At 42.7% G+C, this 19,985-nt stretch overlaps 1 long non-coding RNA gene across 1 annotated transcript; it reads right to left on the bottom strand.

The window, feature by feature from the left end:
• Positions 1–11,077: 11,077 nt before the first annotated feature.
• LOC125080652 (uncharacterized) lies at positions 11,078–18,421 on the bottom strand. Its single transcript, XR_007121445.1, has 2 exons — positions 18,306–18,421; positions 11,078–11,193 (listed from the first exon to the last, which is right to left on the bottom strand). It is a non-coding gene; the product is annotated as an uncharacterized LOC125080652 (long non-coding RNA).
• Positions 18,422–19,985: the final 1,564 nt, after the last annotated feature.

Here is a 19,985-nt window from a genome sequence, read left to right as displayed (position 1 = left end):
TCTTATATGAGCATTTGGTTTGTCTGTTTAATCTAAATTGTTGAGTTTTGTGCACAGTCTTGTTTGCCCTATTCTCTTGCCCTTTTAATAGCTGTGAGTTCTGTAATGATGTCTCCTCTTATATTCTGGTATTGGTAACTTGTGTCATACCTTTTTCTCTTCTGGCTTTGTTTTGAATTTGTCAATTTTATTTTTGTTTTTTCTTTTTTTAATTAGCTTTTGGTTTTTTTATTGGTTTTCTCCTATCTATTGGTTTTATTCTTTCAGTTTCATTGATTTGTACTCTCTCATTTATTTTCTTATATATTTTTGTTTTCTTTTGTTGTTTCCTTTTAAGTTTCTCAACATGTATGGTTAGATTATGGGTTTGATACCTTTGCTAGATTATGAATTTAATGTTTAAAATTTCCTTCTAAAACTTACTTTAGTTGTATCTCCTGAATTTCCATGTGTTATTTTTATTTTTATGCCCATCAAAATATTTTCTAATTTTTCTTGACACTTGGTTGACCCATGAGTTATTTGAAAGTTTGTTATTTAACTTCCAGATATTTGGCAGGTTTTCTAGTTATTGCTATATAATTGAAATTGATTATGTATGTTTTATAATTGATACTTAATTTTCATTATGTGAAAGAATATGTATTTTAACTTTTCAATTATTTTAAATTTGTTCAGTCTTGTTTTATGACTGGAGATATGTCTGACTTAATAAATGTTCCATGTGAACTTGAGACAGTATGTCTTTTGCTCTCGTTGGGTGATGTGCTCTATAACTGCCAATCTGTTTCATTTGGTTCATGTTGTTGTTTAGGTCTTCTATATGCTTGCTGATTTTCTGTCTACTTGTTCTATCTCATAATGAGATGTTGTCTACTTCTCCACTCAGTTCTGCCAGGTTTTGCTTTTTGTGCTAGGAAGCTCTGTTATAAGGTGCATACCAACTCGGGAATGCTACATCATCTTGGCGAGCTGACCCCTTTATCACATTTAATGTCCCTTACTAGTTGGGGATGACTTTTCTTGTATAAGTCTACTTTGTCTGACAGTAATATTCCCATTACAGCTTTCTAGTGATTAGTGTTTTTATGGTACTTTTGTTCATTTGTTGTTTTATTTTGTTTGTGTGCTATCATTTTAGTTTTATTCTGTCTTTAATCCAAGTTAGCATTAAGCTGTGAGTCTGACTCACCTTCTGTAGATAGAGTGTGAATTCAGTTTTCAAAATGTGTGCAGTGATATCCAAATCTGCTCTGTGCATGCTCCCTCCAGGCCTGAGTCAACATCCTGAAGATTAATTTGCATCATAGTTCATTTCCCAGTTTAACTGAGTTTGCTTTTTCAAGTAGATTCTATGCATTTGAAGTTCTAAGTTGGGCCAGGATTTCATACGCAGTGTTGTAGGATCTCTGTCTTGTGCCCCCGCCTCTCTATGATCTCTTCTATTCTCTAACACCCAGTGGCTTCTCTCTCTGATCTATCTGCTATAAAATTATGAATTTGTCCATCCAAATATCCTCATGCTATCACATACTTCCTGAAACTGTGTCTACTTCTCCAAAAAGCAGCAGGAGGACAGAGAGAAATGTAGCAAAGATTCTCCACTATTTAGACAGAAGAGGATGTTCTCCCAGCCAGTGTGGTCAGGAAGGATTTTCTCTCAGTTTTAGGTGTCTTAGCAACAACTACTGCCACAAACTCCACAGACACATACTTCTGGGACTGAGATCTACTTAGAGGCTGGGCTGGGAGAATATTAAAATAAAACATAATAGAGAAACAGACAAAATAGGGGATTTCTTTCTCTACTCCTTAGGGGACCTGGTCTTTGAAACAAAAATAGAGTTTATCTTGGAGCTTTTCTGTTCCTGCCTATTGAACAATCAGGGGTTCAGGTTTTCTGGAGTCTAAATTAAGAGTTCTGGCAGGGAAAACACACATGTACACACACCATACATACATATATCATACCACACACACATACAAACACAGATCATACCACACATACACTATATATATATGCACAATACACCACACACACACACATATACCACACACACACATTATGCACATGTACCACACACATACCATACCACATACACAGCACACACACACATACACACACACAACAATATACCTACACTCATCACACACATACATACAATATACCACATAAATACACACACAACCATCACACCTATGCAACACATACACATCACACACACCCCACACACACCGCAAACACACATCACACACAAACACACATGTACACACAGTCCCATACCACACAAATATACATACACATGGGGCATCTGGGTGGCTAAGTAGGTTAAGTGTCTGCCTTTGGCTCAGGTCATGATCTCAGGGTTCTGGGATTGAGGCCCGCATCAGGTTCCCTGCTCCTGGGGAGTCTGCTTCTCCCTCTGCCTTTGTTCCCCTACCCCTACCCCTGTTGGTGGTCTCTCTCTCTCTCAAACAAATAAATGAAATCTTTTTTAAAAAACCTACACACAAATAAACATATATATGTAACATATACACATACATATACACATACATACACCAGTACATACACATCTGCCTACACACACAAATACAGCGCTCATACAAATACATACACACACACACACCACACAAAATAGATACACATACATATACACACACCAAGACACACATTACACATACACACACAATCACATGAAATATACTTCCCTTATATTATTGTTTTATGTTTTCCATCAAGAACTTTTGGTTGCCATCAGTGGAAAAGGTAATGTGAAATATCTTTGTCCTTAGAAAAAACTGAAACAAAAAAAAAAAAAAGAAAAAACTGAAACATTCTTTTTGTTCTTGACCATGTTGCTTTTAAGATTCAGTGTATGTAACCCTTTAGAGCTTGTACTACTTCCTCTGGGAAACTTTGGGTTCAGGAAAATACCACTCTGCCCCCTGCCTTCAACTTCATTATATCTCAAGGGGATTAGCAAATGGCCATGCAGCAAAGAGCAGAAACATTTTAATGGACCCAGAGTGTGAACTCAGATCTCAAAGCCTCATGCCACAGAATGTCAGCCCCCAGACACTGCCCTTCCAACCCAACAGGCTCATCTAGGAGAAGAAAGATCGGAAGGACTGCCCCCTTAGCTGACGAGGCAAGTTGAGTCAAGAGACTGGTGCTTTAGCCCAGAGGGTTTGGGGTGAATAACTAACAGTCTCAAGGAACTTGAGGAGAAGTGGTTTCTGCTTTTCTTTGTCTCTTAATTCTAACCAGACAAATAAAGCTTCCATGAGATCCTGTCTCGCTCACTAGGGTTTTATATTCATTTGTTATTGTCTTTTGTGCAAATACTCCCTTCAGGCACCTAACAATGAGTCATAGTTTTCTAGAACAGTAACAGTTTCCTAGATCCTAGTCCACTCTTCGACTTAATCTTACATCCGGTTTTAATGTGATTTCAGTAATTGTTAAAACCGACTGCTGTTCCGCACGCGTCCTCACCCAGTCACAGAACCTGGTCACTGTAGAGCTCTTGTGAGGTCCCCACATGGTGCAGATCTCCCCCTAAGTCCTGTCAAGGAGATGCAAAACCCCTGTCACACCAGGAGCCCAATCCACCAGACTCAGACCCCAAACGCAGCTCCCTGGGCTTGAGGGTACCCCTTAATCTCCTTGAGTCTTTTCCCTCACATGTGTGTAAAGAAAACAGTGCTCTCTACATCACTGGTTTGGATAGATTCAATGAGGACATGCATATAAATCACCTAACACCCGTAGTTGGCACCAAATTGCTCCTGAAAGAAAGATAATTTACCTTCTCTCCCTCAAATTCTGTTTCTGGGTTGGAATTTTCCAGAATGCTCCACAGAACCCATCCTGTAAAATGGCAGTTTAGGGGCTGGGGAGGAGACAGAATTCTGTGGTGGAAACATCTGGGTACTGCCAGAAATCTGAACTTGTGCCCGAAGGCTCACAACTCTTGTTGACATATTGAGGGCTCTGGAAAGTCTCAGGTGACAAAAATTGCAATCTCTATTTATTCCTGAGAACCACAACCAGTTGGGAGTTGGGTTATTTTTTCCTCAGCTAATTTTCCTTATTTTCTGGTAAAAGTTGTTTTCTGGTGCCAAGTTTTCTCTCTTGAGTTACTATTTGCAGGACTAAGAGGGTCAGTCTTAGCACCCTCTTAACTCGCAGAGCACCTGGTCCACACAAATCCTGCAGAGCAACATGCCAAAATGCTGTGTTTACCCTCCTCTGCCAGCCTATGCACCAGGCATCCTCTAGGGTTCCTGCAAACCCTGTGTTTGAGCCAGTCTGCTCTCCCACTCCTCCAGCCCACTGCTAATCTCCACTAATCTGCAAGGTGTTGGTGATTAGCTCAGTAATTATCACAGCGACAGGATGACAGCCGGAAAGCATCTGAGCTTCCAAGCTGTTTTTATGAAAATTTTGTCTGGAAAGGTGATGAGGGAGAAGCACAAGGAAAGCATTACTGGGCCAAAAGTTTAACACATGCCTTCCCACATGCCATCTGGCTTTGTTGAGTCATTACGCAACGCTGGAAGATCAGCCATAGGTGAGTCTTTCTGGGTAATGAGGCTTTTCCTTCCTCTCCACTCTGTATTTGTGGGCATTTTTACCCTCCTTCTGAAACTGAGCAAATACTTAATGAGCCCTATGGAGCGGACTAGAGAGAATAGAGGAAGAACAACTTTTTTTTTGGTCCTTCAGAACTCAAATTTTAGCAGCCAGTCCAGGCTTCTATGCAGGGATCATCAAAGGGTGGCTTTGATAAATGCCGTAACAGGGTCACAGGGGAGCAGTTAGGACAGTGACAGACAGAAAGGCAGACACGGCCTCTCCTGGGGGCATGTGAAGAAACTTCTTACAAAATAATGGGATGTGGCCAAGACTGAAGGGAATTATCTGTTAGACTAATCACAGCAAATAAATTTCTTCCTGGAGTTTCTCCAGCTCATGGCACAATGCCTGGGAAAACTGAGGATTCCTAAAAAGTTTTGGGTTCTGTTATTAAATGCCCAGGATCTTGAAGATTAAATTTACTATTATGGAGGGACAGGCATTTGGGATAGAGATAAAATCCTAAATAGATGTATAGAGATGGTTATAATGTTCCAAGTGGCTTCAGGGATCAGGGAATGACCGATCACCAGGGAAGAGCTGAAGATCTGGGTTTGAGTCTCTACTTTGCACAAACTTTATAAGCGTGGTTGGGATGTAGAATCTCCCCATACCTCTGTGTCTTCAAGTAGAAGGTGGAGACTATGGTATTAACATTTATGGTTGTTTCCAGCCACAGTTTTGGATCCAAACTTTGAAAACCATTCCAGGTGTGGAGGTGGCTTTGGAGCTGAGCATACACACATTTGAGTTCAACCGTACTCATCTGGGATGTAGTTGGATTTTGTTGGTGGTGGTAGTGGTTGGTTGTTTTCCTCATCGGCAGGAGTGAGGATGATAGTGTTTGCTTCATGGGGGATTATTTTTCTGAATAAATCTGATGGTGAATGTGAGGGTCTAGATGAATATGGCATATCCGTTTCTTAACAAAGTAGATTCCTTCCTGGCAGGAATTTTTTTTCCATTGCTGACTTAGAGGAAGCTGTTCCTCCTCTTATGGTGTTGCTTCTGGGGATGGTGATGGGTTTTTTAACTTGGGATGTAAGTGAGGTGTGGAGAAAAGGCTTGAGACACAAACTTATGTAGCAATCCCAGGTCCCAAAATATATATATATTTTTTACCAGTGACGTGACCTGGGACAGGTGGATCCATTTTTTTTTAAGACCTTATTTATTTATTTATTTGACAGACAGATCACAAGTAGGCAGAGAGGAAGGCAGAGAGAGAAGGGGGAAGCAGACTCCCTGCTGAGCAGAGAGCCTATGCTGGGCTCAATCCCAGGACCCTGAGACCATGACCTGAGCTGAAGGCAGAGGCTTTAACCCACTGAGACACCCAGGCGCCCCAGGTGGATCCATTTTGTGCTATTTTATTTCCCAAACATAGGAAGAAGTACTTGCAGAACTTTATAATTTTGAAATAACCATTAAGCGAGGCTCCCTTGTACCTTCTAGCACACAGAACAGGGGGTCTGAGCATTCTGTTCCTTCTCTGTGCCAACCCTTCCTTGAGGAACTTTCTATCGGGCATCATCTGCCTCTGGGTTTCAGCAAACTGAGCTGGCAACCGAGATCCACTCCATTCATATAGAGATGCAGCTACTCCCTGAGTGTCTAACTGGGACAAAATTGAATAACTCCTAATTAGTATTGAAAAATAAACTGGAGCATTCCAGTGGTGCCATCTGAAGCAGAACATGAGGAAGGCTGAAGCTGTCCCCTGCAGGCTCCTAAGAGGACAAGAAGTATAGTCTTTCCAGCTACGTGATGTCACGTGATGTCCTTCCCTTTGATTCTCTAGAATAGTTTCATAATTATGCACTTCATGCCACACACAGGAATAATCCTTGATAATTTTTTGACAGATTTAACAGGAAAAGATCATCATAAAAAGGGGGGAAGATTATCCTGCTATATACATCTCTGGTTAATTCATTCTCATAATGCAAACATGAAGAGAGATTTTTTTTTGAGGTATGAAAACTTTTCCTTATGAGAACCCAAAAAAGCTGAATTTTACATTGAAAACTGGGCCACGAGTTCTGAATTAGGTATAGTCGAGCAAGAGTTCCAACCATATGAGGACTTGGCGTATCTTTAACAACCATCTACCCAAGTTCTGCATTTCGGGGAATTCAAATCCGAACACACTGGAGACTGTGGTCTGACGTCCCACATCAAGGCACTGGCAGGAAGAGAACCAGCTGCCTTTCCCCTCACCTTCTGGGACCCGATTAGACACTCATTAAGGAGACCTTGGGGCCCACGTAGCAGTCTGCACCCAGTGCACTCTCCAGTCAGAGCACCCTCAAGGAGAAGGCTGGGTATCAAATAGGCACTAGTTTTTCTTTAACTTAGAAGAAACACCAGAGCATTTCCATTGATCAATAGTGCACATTTTAACAACAACAACAAAATGTCTCTATTTTGGCTCACTCACGGCCACATTTACAGCTGAAGGCCAACTCTCCGAATGATGCTGTCACTTTCTCACCTCTGACAAGGTTAATTCAATCCCCCCATCTACCTCTGCTGCCAGCAGCTCAATGGCTGCTATCTTGATGCCCTGTATTGCCAGAGCCTTCTCCCTGCTGCTTGCTATTCCTATTGTGAGCTCATGATAGAAGTCTTTTGCTTGGGCGCGTGGTTAGCTCAGTGAGTTGAGCATCCGACTCTTGGTTTTGGCTCAGGTTCTGATCTCAGCGTTGTGAGATCAAGCCCTGCATGCGGCTCTGTGCTCAGAGGGGGCCTGCTTGGGGTTCTCTGTCTGCCTCCCCTCTGCCCTTCCCCCTGCTCATGCTCTCTCTTCAAACAAACAAACAAACTACAAAACAACAAAAAACAAAAACAAAACTTCTGTGACAATGACACATCTAACTCCATCCCTGCTGAGAGGTCGCTCTCAGTATCTTCAGGCTGACACGCAAATGCATTAGTGAACATAAAGTTGCTGAAGATCTTCAGGAACCCCCGCTCACATTAGAGCCATGTTCTTGACATTTGCAACTGAACACATCACCACAAAGAATGATCGTGGCTGCGTCTCCTTTTCCAAGTCTCTATGCCCCTGGTTTGCCTGGAATACCATGTCCAGCCTTTACCCCTTGGTGATTCCTATCTATGAATCAAAGTCTGGGTGATGTGCAGAACTGGGTCCTCCCCCAGCAATAACAGAGGACTGGAAGAGCACCAGAGCCTCTGCACAGCCAGGGAATGACACATATCCTGGCCCATGGCAGAGCCAAGGAAGGAGGGAGGGATCGAAGCTGTCACCCCAGTGTCAGCACAGGGATGCCTGGAACTTCTGGATCATGTTGACGTTGGCGCGTCCTTTCTGCCCACTGTGAGCTCCCTCTTGCGTTACACCGACATGACCTCCCCCACGATGGTCTTTTTCCAGATGATCACTTGAGAAATGGGTTATTTCTTGCCAAAAATAAGACATGAGACAGTCACAGGTCTGTAGCTGTTACACTTAAGAACCTTGAAACTGGCTCAGAAGGAAAGAGGTACGAGTCTGAAGTTCTTAAGAGACAAGTGTGTGAGTGTGCGACTGTGTGTGCACGTGTGATTGTGTGTGTGCACATGCGAGTTTGTGTGTGTGCGTGCACATGCATGTGGGGGCACATGTGTGCATGCATGTTTGTGGGAGTGTGGACACATGTGTGAGTATGCAGTGAGTGTGTGTGCACACGTGTGAGCGAGCACATAGGCACATGTGAGTGTCTGTGTGCACATGAGTGTGTGCCTGTGTTACATGTGTGTGTGCACATGCGAGTTTGTGTGTGCATGCACGTGCATGTGGGGACACATGTGTGTGCACGCATGTTTGCGGGAGTGTGGACTTGTGTGTGAGAGTACATGTGTGCTTGAGTGTGTGTGCAGGCATGTGTGTGTCTCATAACAAAAAATACCGTACACTTGGTTGACACACCAAACAGTTCTGCTGAGATTTTTTAATAAGTCCTTGTAGGATTGAAAGCTGGACAGAATAAGTAAATGAACTGTGAGGAAATATTAAATCTGTAGCAACCTCATTTGTAGAACATATGCTTTATTCTACATTCTAGTAAAATCTCATTTTTGTCAGAAAGAGTAGGCTACTATAAGGGCAAATACAAATCTTAAAGGAAATTTAAAAATGTCCCTGGTGAACAGAGGAAAGAGACCGCCCCTGCGTTCTTCTTCAAGTATTTCCTTTAGAAAATGTAATTGCAAATCCTTCCTCTGTCCCTTCGAGATATATGTAAACCTTTCAGAAGCTAAACAAGCTTCTCTCCAGTCTGACAATCAAGAAAGGTTTTTCTTAAAGGCCTGGGAGCATCTCTTTGAAATGTGAACATCAAAAAGCAAGTGCCCCATCTCCTCTTCTGGGGAAGTGAGAACGGAGCTTAGGAGTCTGGTCTTGGCTGCAAACCTGCTTAGCATGCAGGCATGGAGAGCTCTATCTTTCTTCTGGATGAGGCGATTACCTGAAGCAGGGGGCCACCTCAATGACCAGAACTTAGGATGAGCCCCGCGTGACCATTGGTGTTGCCATCGTCTCTTACCCGAGGACTCGTGCACCTTTATCCCGAGGGAGTATGAGCACTGGGTCGGATCTGCCTGTCCTTCTATCTGTTTCTGTGATCTCTCTAGGGGACGGTATCTGCTGGGCTTCAGTCTGGCTGGATGCCTACCCAGTGATAGAACGTTTTTCTCCACACCTGCAAGGAGGTCTCCTGAGTTGACAGATTTTCCTTTCCATTACTTCCCAACACCACCACAAACTCTCTTTGCCCTGTATTGATTAATCTAGAAGTTTGGGCAAATAGTTATCTTTGTTTATCAAGAAAACTAGTAACCACAAGAATAAAAAGAAATGTTGATGTCACATCTTACCTTTCCAGGTAATTTGGTAGAGGGTGGACCTTAGAATGTCCACGGTCCTGTCAGCATTTGTAGGTTTGTCTTCCGAATACAAATAATGAAATGCATTTATTTATATATGCAAATCTGTTGGTACCAAGCCTACGGAGTGTGCCTTCGTATGACATTTATGCGGCAGACAATTTTCAAACAATTTTTTGTTTACAGTGCCAATTTCCAAAGCATCTACTTTGTGTCAAAAACTAAAAATACCTGACTTCTTTTTCTTTTTCTTGTAATGAATGGAAGTACTTTAGAAATAAAAATATGCAAAATACTTAGATCTTGAATTTTTGCTGTAACATTCAGGAGAGTCAAAATGATCAGTTTGGTTCATTTTCTTCCAAGGAACAATTTCGATTGAGAGATAGAACTTAGTTTTTATGAGGGTGTCAAGTGTTTCCTCTGACTAATTCCAGAAGCTTTCAAAGCTGCAGTGAAGTCGGAGTCAGTCCCGTGATAGAACCAACAGGTACATCAATCCATTACACGGTTCAGTGATGAAGAGATGAACCAAGGGGACCGTCTGTAACGGCACTATGCAGATTACGGAATCTAACACAATGGGCGGGACTGTCAAATCAGATCCAAGGGATCAGGGATCTTCACCAGGAACACGATCTACTGATAATTTCAGAATTGCCATCACAAAGTTCAGACACAGCATCAAGAGCTCTGGGGTATCTTCCCCAGAGCCTTCCCTCCCAGCTTAGACACTCACCATCTGACCCAGGTTGGAACGAGTGCTCCCCTCGCATAGTGGCGAGTATTTGTATAATGAAATATCTCCATTGTAGAGACCCACAGAGCTATGTGCCTATAGAGCACTCCCAGGGCAGCCCTCAGATGTCCACAGGTTGCTGGGTTCTTTTCCATACACAGCCTGGAGCCAGAAACGCCAACTATTAGTGTTCCATAGATAAGGGCTTTCCTTTGACCAAGACCAGTCCTCTTCATGCTAAGGGGCATAAAATGACCAAGTTGCTGTTTTAAAGATTTAATCATTTATTAGAAAGTGAGGGAGAGAGAGAGAGAGAGAGAGAGAGAGCGAGAGCGCACACAAGTATATGCATAACAGGGAGGGGCAGAGGGAGAGAGAGACAGAATCTTAAGGAGACTCCATGCTGAGCACAGAGCTTGACGTGGGGTTCAACCTCACAACCCTGAGATCATGACCTGAGCCGAAATCAAGAGCTGGACTCAACTGACTGAGCCACCAAAGTGCCCCTCAATTATTTCTTCTTCTTCTCCTTCTTCTCCTCCTTCTTCTCCTTCTTCTCCTTCTTCTCCTCCTCCTCCTCCTCCTGCTTCTGCTTCTGCTGCTTCTTCTTCTTCTTCTTCTTCTTCTTCTTCTTCTTCTTCTTCTTCTTCTTCTTCTTCTCCCTCTCCTCCTTCTCCTTCTCCTCCTCCTCCTCCTCCTCCTCCTCCTCCTCCTCCTCCTCCGCCTCCTCCTCCTCCTCCTCCTCCTCCTCCTCCTCCTCCTCCTCCTCCTCCTCCTCCTCCTTCTTCTTCTTCTTCTTCTTCTTCTTCTTCTTCTTCTTCTTCTTCTTCTTCTTCTTCTTCTTCTTTCTTTTTTTCACAAGACCAGACCAGGTGACCAGTCCTCTGGTGGATGGTTCATCCAGCAGCTTTAACTCTGTCCTCTGTGGGAGGTAAGATGAAATGAGAATCTGGGCTCCACCAGCCCACAGCACTCTGATCTCACCCATCTTCCCTGAATCCTAGCATTTATGTTTTTGGACCTCTCTTGATGTCAGTTGTGACAACTATAACCAGAACCAGGATATCCTAGTCCTCGAATCAAGTCCTGGTGTCTACCATCACCTACACATAAAGCAGACCTAAAGGCATGCAGAAAAACCCAAAATTTCCTCTGTGGTCACCTGCATCAAATCACCTCGAGTTTGTTTTGTTTTAATGAAACTGTGGGGCCCCATCCTTAATCTACTCAATCAGAGTTTTTGGGTCATTGAACCCACGAAAAAACTGTATGTTTAGATTTCCTGGGGTGATGTGTATGCACACCAAAGTCTGAGATGACCTGTTCCACATAGGGCACAGGGGCACGGAGCTGGCAGAAACTAAAGAGAATAACCATGAAATATCAAACAGTGTTCAGCCCCTGAGATACCATGATTAAACTGCTTCAGTGATAAGAAGCTCAGCCCACGCCCTTGGTCTGCTCCCTGCACTCAGATACTTAAACCTCAGCCTGTGGGATCATGAACCATAGTTTCTTTAGGTTAAACTGGAGGTGACAAGGATAAAACAAAAGAAAAATAGTTTGGCCCAAAGCAACCTGGTCATATTTTCCTAGAAATGCACAGTCAGCAGAAATTTACCAGGACCCAGGAGCTGCATACATTTCTACGAAGCTTTATTGCCAAAACCAGCACTGAGTGAACTAGCTGTCACACCATGATGGGGTCTTCGTTAATCTCTCAGGGGCTGTGTGGCCACCCCGGGGAAGCTGAGGACTGAGCAAAATAATCACCTTGCCTATTTCTTTAGTTTTAGCTTCCTGGCTGCAACAGACACAAGGAAAGAGGTCATAAATCTGAACTCAGGTCCTCTGTGCCTGGACAAGTTCCTTTCCTTTCCTCTTCCCCAAAATTATCTTTCAAATGTAGCCCCAAACCAAAATCCAGAAGTATACGTGAGAACACCCAGCACAGTGCCTGATGGGACAGGCCCTCAAGAAAAATGCTTTCCATGTCCTATTTCAGGTTTCTTTTTTTTTTTTAATTAAATTTAAATTTTTTAAAAGAGTTTATTTATTTGACAGATCACAACTAGGTAAAGAAGCAGGCAGAGAGAGAGAAGGAAGCAGGCTCCTCTCTGAGCAGAGAGCCCAACATGGGGCTCCATCCCAGGACCGTGAGATCATGACCTGAGCCAAAGGCAGAGGCTTAACTCACTGAGCCATCCAGGCGTCCCTATTTCAGGTTTCTATCACAGCAAAATATGATCAATAGTACGTATTTTTGTCAAAAGCTCTCCTCCCTTGCACAGATCTTAAAATGTAGGGAAGGTCCACCTGAGCAGACTGTGGTTTGGTCTTTAAATCTGAGTTTTTCTACCAATTGACTCTTTGCTCCACCTCCTTATATCACCAGGCTGCACTTTTTTTCTTGGCTCTGATAGTTTGCTCCATGAGTGATCGCAGACTTGCCCACACATCGGGCACAGGGCGTCCTGAACAGTGGCCGTCCACCTGTCATGGGTAGGTTCCCCAGCTGAAGAAGCTGTGGTTCCAAGTGCTTCACTGGCTCTGTGCCCTGGATCTTGTCACTTCAGGGAAATAGTGGTTCTATTGACCTCCACTAACTCCTGAGTTCCTAGGTTTTTGCTTAACTGAAGAGATTTGCTATCTCTTATCTATCTATCTTCTATCTATCATCTATCTATCATCTATACTTAACTTAATGTCTCCCTATACTTAACTTAATGGCATAACATTACCTATGGATGATTTGGTTATTTGGAAGCCCTTCTGTGTATTTTTAAACCTCTGCTGTTGGATATTTTTTTTATTCTTAAAGATAAATGCATTATTCAAATCTATTGGTATCTTATTTCAAGTATTTAAAAAAAACTCTATTTCCAACATGTTAAAAATTTAATTATTAAACACTGGGATCAATATTGATAAAATTTATGAGTGATTGGGGTTAAAGCATGCAATTTTTTTTAAATTTTTTAATTGTGTGAAAGCTATAGGGGGATACATTTGTCATTATTTGATTTTTGACAAAGATCCCAAGGCAATTCAGTGGGTAGAGGATAGATTTCTTTCTTTCGATAAATGATGCCAGAAAAAGTGGTTATCTAGGAGCAAAATAATGTATGTAGACCTCTACTTCACAAATTATTCTAAAATTAACTGAAATGAAAATTAACTCAAAATGGATCATAAAAGGAAATGTAAGAATTAAATCGTGAAACTTTTATTTTATTTTTTAAAGATTTATTTATTTATTTGAGAGACAGAGGGAGAAAGAGAGAGCACGAGCTCACAGTGGGGAGGGGCAGAGGGAGAGAGAATCTCAAGCAGACTCCACAGTCTGAGTGCAGAGCCTGGTGTGGGGCTCCATCACACGAAGCTGATCATGACCTGAGCCAAAAACAAGAGTTGGACACTTAACTGACTATACCACCCAGGTGCCCTTAAATCATAAAATTTTAGAGAAAATCTTCATAACTTTGGATTGAGCAAAAAGCTTTCAGACTTGACACTAAATGCATGATACACAAAAGAACAAATTGAATTTATCCAAAATAGTAAAACTTAGTGCTTCAAAAGACATCAGTAAGAAAATGAAAAGGCAAGCCACGAGCTAGCAAGAGACACTTACAAAATGTGTGTTTCACAGAGGGATGGTAAAGGACTCTTGATTTTTGATAACAAACAATTCGATTTGAAAACCGGCAGAAGATTTGAGTAGACATTTAATCAAAAAGCGACATACAGACGGTAAATCAGCAAATAAAAAGGCACTTCACATCGTTGGTCACTAGAAAAGAGCAGATGAAAGCCCAACAGAAGACACTGACACCCCGGAAAAGCTAGCATAAAAAGAGGAGACAAAACCAAGTGCTGGCAGAGATGCAGAGAAACGGGAGCCCCTGCCCACTGCTGACAGGAATGCAAAGCAACACGTTCACTTGGAAAATGATTGGGCATTTTCTTAAAACAGGCAACTTTGAGGTGCCTGAGTGGCTCAGTCATTAAGTGGCTGCCTTTGGCTCAGGTCATGATCTCAGGGTCCTGTGATCCAGTCCCACACTGGGCTCTCTGCTCAGTGGAAAGCCTGCTTCTCCCTCTCCTTCTGTCTGCCACTCTGCTTACTTGTGGTTTCTATCTATTTTTCAAATAAATATGTAAATAAGTAAATAAATAAATAAATAATACAAAATAAATAAGTAAATAATATAATATAAATAATATAAAATAAATAAATACTAAAGGAAGAAGGAAAGATATTAAGAAATGGAAAAACAAACAAACAAACAAACAACAACAACAACAAAAAAAAACAGGCAACATCAACTTAGGACCCAGAAATTGTATTCCTGGGACTCCAACTGAGAAAAATGGTAAGGCACATCTTCATGAGGATATGCATGGAAATGTTCACAGTATGCTCGTCATCATGGCTGAAACCTTGAAACCATTCAAATGTCCATCAACTGGGGTATATTAGATGAACAAAATGGTAGCACAGCCATTTAACTGAATACTATTAGGCATTTAGAAAGACATATGTCACACTGTGGATGAACCTAAAAACCCATTATGTGAAGAAAAGCAGCCAGGCGCAAACACGACATACAATAAGATTCCCTTTACCTAACAATGTCTAGCATGGACAACTTTTTGAGGACAGAAAGTAGCTTGCTGCCGATGGTGGCAGGACCAAGGATTAACTGTAAACAGACATGAGGAAAGATTTGGGGATGTGAACGCATTCTAGATTTCAGAGATGGTTGCCCAACTCTGTTGGTGTACTCAAATCATTGAATTATACATGTACAATAAGGCAATTTGATGACATGTAAATTATACTTTAGTAAAGCTTTTTATTTATTTATGGGAACTCTTTGGAGGAAGTTTGCCTTAGGGGAATTCCACAGACTTTCTCTTCTCTCCCAGCTATTGGGGTTTTTTTCTCTGCTGGGTGTCTCTGCTAGCAGTATTAGTACTCTAGCCTCTTTATCTTAAAAATACTCTTAAAATTACCTATCCTCCATGGGTCCCCCCCTACCTCTTCTCATCTGATTCTAAATATATTCCCATCCACCTTCTGCTCCACCCTTTATGCCATTTTTTTTTTTTTTAAGTCACTGGTGGCTTTCTTGTCATTGAACTAAAAGACTTTTATAAGTCTTCAACTCCTGAGAACTTTCTGTATTTTATACCACTACTGATTGCTCCCCTTTGTATAGAACTTCTTCACTCTTGGGTTTCTTGGTACCAGACCTCCCCTCCTCCATGTCTGACAAGTGTATAAGGATCACTGAATGTGCCTCTTGGGGTCATCCTTTCAGTGTTGAGTGAGTCTGTGTCCCAGACTGTCTGGACTGTCATTCTCTGGGTCCATGTGTGATGTCAGGAGCCATCTGAAGCCAAGCTCATCCTTACCCTCAAGGCTGCCTCTCTATTCTCCATCCAGTTTTCCGTGAATGGCCCCATTGGCTGCAGGTGCCCAAACCAGAAATATGAACTCATCTGGGATTTTCCTTCTCCCTCATGGCTCCACATACAATCAGTCACTGAATACTAAATATGCATTTCAAGTTGTCCTAACAACTACGAGCCTCTGCAGGAGACCCGCTGTTTCTAGGAAGAGAGCCCCCAGCTGGCATCTGCCTGCAGCATGACAGGTTCCGCATCCAGATAAACACTCCTCCTCTGGAGCTCGAGAGCTCCCACTGCTCCTCTCTTGTTACTCTTCAGACACTCGTACTATTGAATTAACTGACTTTCTTACACCCTCGACTCTAAGATTTCTGAACTCCCAGTGGGTCTCCGGGGGCTCCCGTATGACGCTGTCTCAGGGAACAAATAAAGGCATGGGTTTAAAAAATAAGAGTTTTCATGGGGGGCCTGGGTGGCTCAGTGGGTTAAAGCTTCTGCCTTCAGCTCAGGTCATGATCCCAGGATCCTGGGATCGAGCCCCGCATCGGGTTCTCTGCTCAGCAGGGAGCCTGCTTCCCTGTCTCTCTCTTACGGCCTCTCTGTCTACTTGTGATCTCTCTCTCTGTCAAATAAATAAATAAAATCTTTTAAAAAATAAATAAATAAGTAAAATAAGAGTTTTCAGTAGTAAGCCCTGAATTATTCAACAGCGTGATATATTTTAAAAATCCTGACCAGGACCCTCGGCTGCCTAGAGAGCATGCCTTCAGAATAGCCAGTAGTCTCATCCCTGACAGGTATTTACTTGGCCTAATTGGAGGGTCCTGTTAGTAACAAGCAAACCCCCTCAGGAGATACTGGCGAGTGGTCTCCAAACTCCATTAAATGAAAGAAAGAAAAAAAAATCTCAGTGGGAGTTACCTGGGTGGCTCAGTCGGTGAAGCGTCTCCTTTTGGCTCATCATGATCTCAGGGTTCTGGGATTGAGTCCCATATTGGGATCCCTGCTTGGAGTGGAACCTGCTTCTCTCTCTTCCTTGGCTCCTCCCCCTTCTTATGCTCTCTCTCCCTCTCTCTCTTTCTCTCTCTCTCTCTCTCTCTCTCTCTGTCTCTTCCTCTCTGGCAAATAAATAAATAAAATCTTTAAAAAAACTCAGTGGGAGAATGGAAACATTTAGAAAGGAATTTTAAAGCTGTCATAGAGATAGGATCTCACTTTTTCTTTTCCACATGGTCTGTGACGAACACCACAGCAGGGAGGTTAAGAGTATGTTGGTTTCAGTTCAGAAAGAATTTTGTGTCGGAAAAAAGGACCAAAGATGGAACAGGATGATTTTGACTTCCTGTCGCCAAAAGTATTCGACAGGATCGAGGGGACAGGCTGACACTTGGCCAAATACCAGCAACCATTGAAGCGTTACAGGGAAGTGTTGACTCTGGTGGCTGATCACCTTTCTCTGGGTAAGGAGCAACTACGCTAAAGCAGGAAATTGTACCTAAGTGCAGATCAATAGTTATTTAATGAAGCAATCAGAGGTATGATCTATTAACAAATTCCAATTCGCCTCAAAGAGTTAAACTTAACCTAAAATAGACTTTACCAAGCGAACAATAAAAGCAACATTGTAAATGCCAATACATGAATCTTGTATGAGTGGTTTATAATTTAGCAGAAGTCAGAGAAACATCCATTACCTTGGAGAATTAACCCAAAGAAAATATAGATTTTAGGAAGAGAAAATGCAGTCAGACCTAAGCCAGCCTATCCTGCCTAGTGAAAAATTAATGATGGGGAAACTAACAAAGCCTATTTTGAAATTTCCTATTGCAGAGATAAATAATATGGGAAAAAAGAGAAATATTCACTGACCCTGTGGCAGGAACAAAATAACCAACAGATCACACCAAGAGAGGTGTGCGGCGTACGGATCTCTCTAGGGGTGCTAAGGGATAAGCAGGGAGGGCATACGTACATGAGACGACACGTGAGGCATAAGGCAAGGCAAACGTTCTGAGGGAGAGCTGAAGAGACGGGATATGCTGGGAATTTAAGGGGAAAAAAAATGTCACCCTATGAAGGGAATCAGGTCCTTCCTGGAGGTGTCGGGGTGTAAGGGATCCCCTACACTGGGAGACAATAGCCCCTGAGGCTCAGACACAGAATGTGCAAACACTTACATTCTGGTCCTTCTATTATTTCTCAGGATTGAAGCCGGAGGAAGAAAGAAAGAAAGGAACGCGTGAGAGTTGATCATGTTTATGGGAAGTTGGGGCTGGCTGGGTCCCCTCAGGCTTTGCTAAAGAGAGAATCCCAGAAAAGGAGCAGTTAAAAGCCTTGCACTTTCTGTTTTGAACCAGGATTTGGCCAATTACTGCTGACAAGCTCGTGAATGTGACAACCCACTCAGCCTCCTGCTTCCTTCCATACTTCCCCCCACCCCCTCCACCATACACAGTGGTCTTCAACAGCATCCATCACCAGGCTCCCGCTTCCAGGGCCCTAAGCCGTGCTTCTGCAATATTAAATCCTGAGGTGTCCATATGAACCCCTGCTGCTCGTAACTCTTCTCTATTGTCCCTGAACACCTGGTCACTTTTATCTCTGGAACATACTCACCACTAGGTCTGCGCACATGTGTTCACTCAGGCCCACGATTTATTAACTCCGTCATAGTCACCGACATAAAGCATTGGGATGTGACTGCAGAATTTGCTGCTCCCTCTGAGATTTATTTCAAGGCACTTTGTGACCCTGTAACTTTGAGAGGGCCTATATAAAAAGAAGGTTTATTTTAGAACCACCACAGGCAGGGTGCCTTTCGTTCACGGGTCCTCTGGCCGCTCTGTGACCTCTTCTCTTTTTACTCCTGTGGACTGGGCCTCAGTTAAAATATAACACATACAAATTCAAGTGGGCAGGGGTTGTGTGTTCTGAAAATGCCATCCCAGGAGTTTGTCCCTTCTCAGGCAAGGACATAATACGTTTTTTTCACAAAAGGAAGCATGACAGAAGCCTGATGGCTGTATTATCCTTTTATATATTAAAAAGCATACAAACAAACAAAAAACAAAAGATCAGTATGAGGAAAAGGTGGGCTAGCGTGACAGCAGTGTATTATCCCTAACAGAACTCCAGAGCCTGACATGTGCAGGCTCTTTAGAATTTCCTTTCCTCTAGGAACACAGTTACTTTGGAATTATAGCAGACACGAAGAAACCAAATGGGAAGTCAGCTGCTGCTTGGACCTATGATGCATGCCGGAGTTGTGCAGTGCACAACTGCAACACTTGAACTTCATTATCGATGTTCAGTTCCCATGAGGACGGCTGGCTTTGCCAAAGACAGCAGCTGGCCATTGCATTCCAAAGCTGCACACTGTTTTACCGATGCTTCTCTATGGAAAGGCAGCTTTCTTTTGCTTGTCTCGTAGCAATTAGACCTGATAGTAAATCATCCCAGGGTAACGGAATAAAATAAGAACAAAAGAAAACACATTGACCCGTCCATCTGCTTCTAAGACAAAGAAACTTATGGGTGGAAACATTGTGACTGAGGCAGGGATCATCTTGGCAATTCATTGAATTATTAACCGTACCAAACTCTTCTCTCAGACAAGAGAATGACTTTGCACTCGGATGATTCCGTTAAGATGTTGAAGGAGAAAAGAAATCTGCTACTTGGTTTAGGCCTCTGAAGGAATCAGGAGTTTCCAGGACCACCACTAATCTCAGGTAGGTTGTCTAGAGCACCGTGAATTCCTGCTTCCTGGGGTACCTCCTCCAATATGTGCCCAGTGTGTGTAAAAATCACAGAAAACCTGAGGTGCCTGGGTGTTTCAGTCAGTTAAGCATCTGTTTTCGGCTCAGATCATGATCTCGGGGTCCTGGGATTGAGTCCCATGTTGGGGTCCCTGCTCCGTGAGGAGTCTGCATCTCCCTCTCCCCCTCCCCCGCTCCCTCCCCCTGCTTGTGCACGAGCTTTCTCTCTCTCAAATAAATAAAATCTTTTTAAAAATTACTGGTTGGGGCACCTGGTTGGCTTAGTCGGTTAAGCATCTACCTTCGACTCAGGTCATGATCTCAGGATCCTGGGGTTGAGCCCCGCATTGGGCTCCCTGCTCAATGGGAAGCCTTCTCCTCCTCCTTCTCACATTCTCCTTGCTTGTATTTCCTCTCTCAATGTCTCTCTCTGTCAAATAAAAAAATAAAATCTTTTAAAAAATTACTGGAATCCATAGACAATGTCCCAAGATTTGTGAGTTGCCCACAAGAACTGCTTAATTTTCTGTCTCCATTT

The sequence above is a fragment of the Lutra lutra genome, chromosome 11, assembly GCF_902655055.1.
Source record: "Lutra lutra chromosome 11, mLutLut1.2, whole genome shotgun sequence".
Lineage (NCBI taxonomy): Eukaryota > Metazoa > Chordata > Mammalia > Carnivora > Mustelidae > Lutra > Lutra lutra.
Note: the sequence above shows the minus strand (reverse complement) of the source record. Positions and strands in the feature narration are given on the sequence as shown.